Here is a 6545-nt window from a genome sequence, read left to right on the forward strand (position 1 = left end):
TGTGTGTGTGTGTGTGTGTATGCCCGGGTCTCTATCTCTGTCTCTCTGTCTCTTTTTTATCTGTGTCTCTATGTCTCTGTCTCTCTGTCTCTGTCTCTCTCTCTCCATTCCATCTGCTATGGTTCGCGCGTGTGTGTGTGTGTGTGTGTGTGTGTGTGTGTGTGTGTGTGTGTGTGTGTGTGTGTGTGTGTGTGCCGAGGTCTCTATCTCTGTCTATCTCTATCTCTCTGTTTCTCTGTCTCTGTCTCTTTCTGTCTGTCTGTCTCTCTCTCTCCATTCCATCTGCAATGGTTCCTGAACATATTCAAACAAACGTGAATCACGTGCTGAGTTCAACTCTCAAAGTCTCTCTCTCTCTCTCGCTCTCTCTCTCCACCCCTCCCCTCTGCGTTCAGGCGTTTGTTGCATGTCCGTGGTAAATAAAGTGGTTGTGCAAATGTGTTTATGTGGATCTGCAGACTGAGTCATTCTTGATAACGGAGAAGAGTTGAAGCAAAGTGCACAACAAACAAACAGATAGACACACGTTAACCAGAGAAGAGCTCTTTAAAAAAAAAATCAATGTTCATAAAAATATTTACGAAAAAAAATATAAAAAAACCCACTGCCCCGGCAGGGGATTGAACCCTGGATCTTCGGTTTACGAGACCGACGCCTTACCACTTGGCCACCGAGGCTGCTGGTCTTGTTTCAACAGCTGTTACTGTGGAGAGTGCTGGCCGTGTGTGTGTGTGTGTGTGTGTGTGTGTGTGTGTGTGTGCGCGCCCAGGTCTCTATCTCTGTCTTTCTCTCTTTCTGTCTGTCTGTCTGTCTCTCTCTCCATTCCATCTGCAATGGTTCCTGAACATATTCAAACAAACGTGAATCACGTGCTGAGTTCAACTCTCAAAGTCTCTCTCTCTCTCTCTCTCTCTCTCTCTCCCTTCACCACCACCACCACCCCTCTCCTCTGCGTTCAGGCGTCTGTTTGTATGTCCGTGGAAAATAAAGTGGTTGTGCAAATGTGTTTATGTGGATCTGCAGACTGAGTCATTCTTGATAACGGAGAAGAGTTGAAGCAAAGTGCACAACAAACAGACACACACACACGTTTGTTGAGCAGAGGAGAGAAAGAAAAAAATGTTCATAAAAATATTTACGAAAAACAAAATCCCTGCCCCGGCAGGGGATCGAACCCTGGATCTTCGGTTTACGAGACCGACGCCTTACCACTTGGCCACCGAGGCTGTTGGTCTTGTTTCAACAGCTGTTACTGTGGAGAGTGCTGGCCGTGTGTGTGTGTGTGTGTGTGTGTGTGTGTGTGTGTGTGTGCCCAGGTCCTTATCTCTGTCTATCTCTGTCTTTCTCTCTTTCTGTCTGTCTGTCTCTCTCTCTCTCTCTCTCCATTCCATCTGCAATGGTTCCTGTACATCTTCAAACAAACGTGAATCACGTGCTGAGTTCAACTCTCAAAGTCTCTCTCTCTCTCTCTCTCTCTCTCCCTTCACCACCACCACCACCACCCCTCCCCTCTGCGTTCAGGCGTTTGTTGTATGTCCGTGGTAAATAAAGTGGTTGTGCAAATGTGTTTATGTGGATCTGCAGACTGAGTCATTCTTGACAACGGAGAAGAGTTGAAGCAAAGTGCACAACAAACAGACACACACACACACGTTTGTTGAGCAGAGGAGAGAAAGAAAAAATGTTCATGAAAATATTTACGAAAAAAAAAAAAATCCCTGCCCCGGCAGGGGATCGAACCCTGGATCTTCGGTTTACGAGACCGACGCCTTACCACTTGGCCACCGAGGCTGCTGGTCTTGTTTCAACAGCTGTTACTGTGAAGAGTGCTGGCCGCGCGTGTGTGTGTGTGTGTGTGTGTGTGTGTGTGTGTGTGCCCGGGTCTCTATCTCTGTCTGTCTGTCTCTTTTTCTCTGTGTCTCTATGTCTCTGTCTGTGTCTCTCTGTCTCTCTCCATTCCATCTGCAATGGTTCGCGAGTGTGTGTGTGTGTGTGTGTGTGTGTGTGTGTGTGTGTGTGTGCCCAGGTCTCTATCTCTGTCTATCTCCATCTCTCTGTCTCTCTCTCTTTCTGTCTGTCTGTCTGTCTATCTCTCTCTCCATTCCATCTGCAATGGTTCCTGTACATCTTAAAACAAACGTGAATCACGAGCTGAGTCCAACTCTCAAAGTCTCTCTCTCTCTCTCCCTTCACCACCACCACCACCCCTCCCCTCTGCGTTCAGGCGTTTGTTGCATGTCCGTGGTAAATAAAGTGGTTGTGCAAATGTGTTTATGTGGATCTGCAGACTGAGTCATTCTTGATAACGGAGAAGAGTTGAAGCAAAGTGCACAACAAACAGACAGACAGACACACACGTTTGTTGAGCAGAGGAGAGAAAGAAAAAAATGTTCATAAAAATATTTACGAAAAAAAAATATCCCTGCCCCGGCAGGGGATCGAACCCTGGATCTTCGGTTTACGAGACCGACGCCTTACCACTTGGCCACCGAGGCTGCTGGTCTTGTTTCAACAGCTGTTACTGTGGAGAGTGCTGGCCGTGTGTGTGTGTGTGTGTGTGTGTGTGTGTGTGTGTGTGTGTGTGCGCCCAGGTCTCTATCTCTGTCAGTCTCTGTCTTTCTCTCTTTCTGTCTGTCTGTCTGTCTCTCTCTCCATTCCATCTGCAATGGTTCCTGTACATCTTAAAACAAACGTGAATCACGTGCTGAGTACAATTCTCAAGGTCTCTCTCTCTCTCTCTCTCTCTCTCTCTCCCTTCACCACCACCACCACCCCTCCCCTCTGCGTTCAGGCGTTTGTTGTATGTCCGTGGTAAATAAAGTGGTTGTGCAAATGTGTTTATGTGGATCTGCAGACTGAGTCATTCTTGACAACGGAGAAGAGTTGAAGCAAAGTGCACAACAAACAAACAGATAGACACACGTTAACCAGCGAAGAGCTCTTTAAAAAAAAAATCAATGTTCATCAAAATATTTACGAAAAAAAATTAAAAAAAACCCCACTGCCCCAGCAGGGGATCGAACCCTGGATCTTCGGTTTACGAGACCGACGCCTTACCACTTGGCCACCGAGGCTGCTGGTCTTGTTTCAACAGCTGTTACTGTGGAGAGTGCTGGCCGTGTGTGTGTGTGTGTGTGTGTGTGTGTGTGTCTGTGTGTGTGTGCGCGCCCGGGTCTCTATCTCTGTCTGTCTGTCTCTTTTTCTCTGTGTCTCTCTGTCTCTGTCTCTCTCCATTCCATCTGCAATGGTTCGTGTGTGTGTGTGTGTGTGTGTGTGTGTGTGTGTGTGTGTGTGAGTGTGCCCAGGTCTCTATCTCTGTCTATCTCCGTCTCTCTGTCTCTCTCTTTCTGTCTGTCTGTCTCTCTCTCTCTCCATTCCATCTGCAGTGGTTCATCTACGTCTTAAAACAAACGTGAATCACGTGCTGAGTGCAATTTTCAAGGTCTCTCTCTCTCTCTCTCTCTCTCTCTCTCTCTCTCTCTCTCTCTGTCTCTCTCCCCTCACCACCACCACCCCTCCCCTCTGCGTTCAGGCGTTTGTTGCATGTCCGTGGTAAATAAAGTGGTTGTGCAAATGTGTTTATGTGGATCTGCAGACTGAGTCATTCTTGACAACGGAGAAGAGTTGAAGCAAAGTGCACAACAAACAGACACACACACACACGTTTGTTGAGCAGAGGAGAGAAAGAAAAAAATGTTCATAAAAATATTTACGAAAAAAAAAATCCCTGCCCCGGCAGGGGATCGAACCCTGGATCTTCGGTTTACGAGACCGACGCCTTACCACTTGGCCACCGAGGCTGCTGGCCTTGTTTCAACAGCTGTTACTGTGCAGAGTGCTGGCCGTGTGTGTGTGTGTGTGTGTGTGTGTGTGTGTGTGTGTGTGTGTGTTCGCCTGGGTCTCTATCTCTGTCTGTCTGTCTCTTTTTCTCTGTGTCTCTATGTCTCTGTCTGTGTCTCTCTGTCTCTCTCTCTCTCTCTCTCTCTCCATTCCATCTGCAATGGTTCGCGTGTGTGTGTGTATGTGTGTGTGTGTGTGTGTGTGTGTGTGTGTGTGTGTGTGTGCCCAGGTCTCTATCTCTGTCTATCTCCGTCTCTCTGTCTCTCTCTCTCTTTCTGTCTGTCTCTCTCTCCATTCCATCTGCAATGGTTCCTGTACATCTTCAAACAAACGTGAATCACGTGCTGAGTACAACTCTCAAAGTCTTTCTCTCTCTCTCTCTCTCCCTTCACCACCACCACCACCCCTCCCCTCTGCGTTCAGGCGTTTGTTGCATGTCCGTGGTAAATAAAGTGGTTGTGCAAATGTGTTTATGTGGATCTGCAGACTGAGTCATTCTTGACAACGGAGAAGAGTTGAAGCAAAGTGCACAACAAACAGACACACACACACGTTTGTTGAGCAGAGGAGAGAAAGAAAAACATGTTCATAAAAATATTTACGAAAAAAAAAAAAAAATCCCTGCCCCGGCAGGGGATCGAATCCTGGATCTTCGGTTTATGAGACCGACGCCTTACCACTTGGCCACCGAGGCTGCTGTCTTCAGCTGTTGCTGTGGTGAATACTGACCGCGTGTGTGTGTGTAGGTGGGAGATGTGTGTGTGTGTGTGTGTGTGTGTGTGTGTGTGTGTGTGTGTGTGTGTGTGTGTGTCTGCATGCATGTGTGTGTCTGTGCATTTGATGTAATTGTGTGGATATGTGCGTATGTGTGTGTATGCATATGATTATGTACATATGTATATATATATATATATCTATGTGTGTGTGTGTCTGTGTGTGTGTGTTTGTATGAATGTGATTATATACATATGTTGTGTGTAGTGTGCGTGTGTGTGTGTGATCACGACGTCTGGGTGTGATATGTCGTATGTTGTGTGTGTGTGCTGTGTTGCTGTGCGCCACGTACACCTCTTGCTGGTTCAGTGCAGGTATGTTGAAAGGGATGGGTCGGTGGTATTAGAGGGGGGGACGGTGGCTTGTAGTCTGTACAGTGAGTGTCGGTGTTTATGCGTGGTGTCTCTGCTGGACTGTATGTCTTATATCTTGTAATCGATTGTGAGTTCTATGTCTGTGTTTGTTGTAGTCAGGAGGGTCGTTTTTCGTTCATTTTAACTCATCACGAGTCATATGATTTTTACAACGAAAATCCAGCGAACCTCTTTAAAAAAAAACAATATCAATAGTTCAATAAAAAAATATACAAAAAAAAAAAAAAAAAAACGCCCTGCCCCGGCAGGGGATCGAACCTGGATCTTCGGTTTACGAGACCGACGCCTTACCACTTGGCCACCGAGGCTGCTGGTCTTGTTTCAACAGCTGTTACTGTGGAGAGTGCTGGCCGTGTGTGTGTGTGTGTGTGTGTGTGTGTGTGTGTGTGTGTGTGTGTGTGTGTGTGCGCGCGCCCAGGTCTCTATCTCTGTCTATCTCTGTCTATCTCTGTCTTTCTCTCTTTCTGTCTGTCTCTCTCTCCATTCCATCTGCAATGGTTCCTGTACATCTTAAAACAAATGTGAATCACGTGCTGAGTACAATTCTCAAGGTCTCTCTCTCTCTCTCTCTCTCTCTCTCTCTCCCTTCACCACCACCACCACCACCACCCCTCCCCTCTGCGTTCAGGCGTTTGTTGTATGTCCGTGGTAAATAAAGTGGTTGTGCAAATGTGTTTATGTGGATCTGCAGACTGAGTCATTCTTGATAACGGAGAAGAGTTGAAGCAAAGTGCACAACAAACAGACACACACACACACGTTTGTTGAGCAGAGGAGAGAAAGAAAAAAATGTTCATAAAAATATTTACGAAAAAAAAAAAATCCCTGCCCCGGCAGGGGATCGAACCCTGGATCTTCGGTTTACGAGACCGACGCCTTACCACTTGGCCACCGAGGCTGCTGGTCTTGTTTCAACAGCTGTTACTGTGGAGAGTGCTGGCCGTGTGTGTGTGTGTGCGTGTGTGTGTGTGTGTATGCCCGGGTCTCTATCTCTGTCTGTCTGTCTCTTTTTCTCTGTGTCTCTATGTCTGTCTGTGTCTCTCTGTCTCTCTCCATTCCATCTGCAATGGTTCGTGTGTGTGTGTGTGTGTGTGTGTGTGTGTGTGCCCAGGTCTCTATCTCTGTCTATCTCCATCTCTCTGTCTCTCTCTCTTTCTGTCTGTCTGTCTGTCTGTCTCTCTCTCCATTCCATCTGCAATGGTTCCTGTACATATTAAAACAAACGTGAATCACGGGCTTAGTCCAACTCTCAAAGTCTTTCTCTCTCTCTCTCTCTCTCCCTTCACCACAACAAACAAACAGACAGACACACGTTAACCAGCGAAGAGCTCTTTAAAAAAAAATCAATGTTCATAAAAATATTTACGAAAAGAAATCAAAAAAACCCACTGCCCCGGCAGGGGATCGAACCCTGGATCTTCGGTTTACGAGACCGACGCCTTACCACTTGGCCACCGAGGCTGCTGGTCTTGTTTCAACAGCTGTTACTGTGGAGAGTGCTGGCCGTGTGTGTGTGTGTGTGTGTGTGTGTGTGTGTGTGTGCCCAGGTCTCTATCT

General features: G+C 47.0%; 10 non-coding genes across 10 annotated transcripts; all 10 read right to left on the reverse strand.

Annotated features, from left to right (window-relative positions):
- Positions 1-605: 605 nt before the first annotated feature.
- On the reverse strand, positions 606-677 carry Trnat-cgu (transfer RNA threonine (anticodon CGU)). Its single transcript has one exon. It is a non-coding gene; the product is annotated as a tRNA-Thr (tRNA).
- A 477-nt stretch (positions 678-1154) lies between these two features.
- Trnat-cgu (transfer RNA threonine (anticodon CGU)) lies at positions 1155-1226 on the reverse strand. Its single transcript has one exon. It is a non-coding gene; the product is annotated as a tRNA-Thr (tRNA).
- Positions 1227-1719: 493 nt separating this feature from the next.
- Trnat-cgu (transfer RNA threonine (anticodon CGU)) lies at positions 1720-1791 on the reverse strand. Its single transcript has one exon. It is a non-coding gene; the product is annotated as a tRNA-Thr (tRNA).
- Positions 1792-2423: 632 nt separating this feature from the next.
- Trnat-cgu (transfer RNA threonine (anticodon CGU)) lies at positions 2424-2495 on the reverse strand. The gene has a single exon. It is a non-coding gene; the product is annotated as a tRNA-Thr (tRNA).
- A 507-nt stretch (positions 2496-3002) lies between these two features.
- On the reverse strand, positions 3003-3074 carry Trnat-cgu (transfer RNA threonine (anticodon CGU)). Its single transcript has one exon. It is a non-coding gene; the product is annotated as a tRNA-Thr (tRNA).
- Positions 3075-3728: 654 nt separating this feature from the next.
- Trnat-cgu (transfer RNA threonine (anticodon CGU)) lies at positions 3729-3800 on the reverse strand. The gene has a single exon. It is a non-coding gene; the product is annotated as a tRNA-Thr (tRNA).
- Positions 3801-4462: 662 nt separating this feature from the next.
- On the reverse strand, positions 4463-4534 carry Trnam-cau (transfer RNA methionine (anticodon CAU)). Its single transcript has one exon. It is a non-coding gene; the product is annotated as a tRNA-Met (tRNA).
- A 691-nt stretch (positions 4535-5225) lies between these two features.
- Positions 5226-5296, reverse strand: Trnat-cgu (transfer RNA threonine (anticodon CGU)). Its single transcript has one exon. It is a non-coding gene; the product is annotated as a tRNA-Thr (tRNA).
- Positions 5297-5814: 518 nt separating this feature from the next.
- Trnat-cgu (transfer RNA threonine (anticodon CGU)) lies at positions 5815-5886 on the reverse strand. The gene has a single exon. It is a non-coding gene; the product is annotated as a tRNA-Thr (tRNA).
- Positions 5887-6377: 491 nt separating this feature from the next.
- Positions 6378-6449, reverse strand: Trnat-cgu (transfer RNA threonine (anticodon CGU)). The gene has a single exon. It is a non-coding gene; the product is annotated as a tRNA-Thr (tRNA).
- Between the last annotated feature and the right edge of the window lie 96 nt (positions 6450-6545).

This window comes from Babylonia areolata, chromosome 10 (genome assembly GCF_041734735.1).
Source record: "Babylonia areolata isolate BAREFJ2019XMU chromosome 10, ASM4173473v1, whole genome shotgun sequence".
In the NCBI taxonomy this organism is placed as follows: Eukaryota; Metazoa; Mollusca; class Gastropoda; order Neogastropoda; family Buccinidae; genus Babylonia; species Babylonia areolata.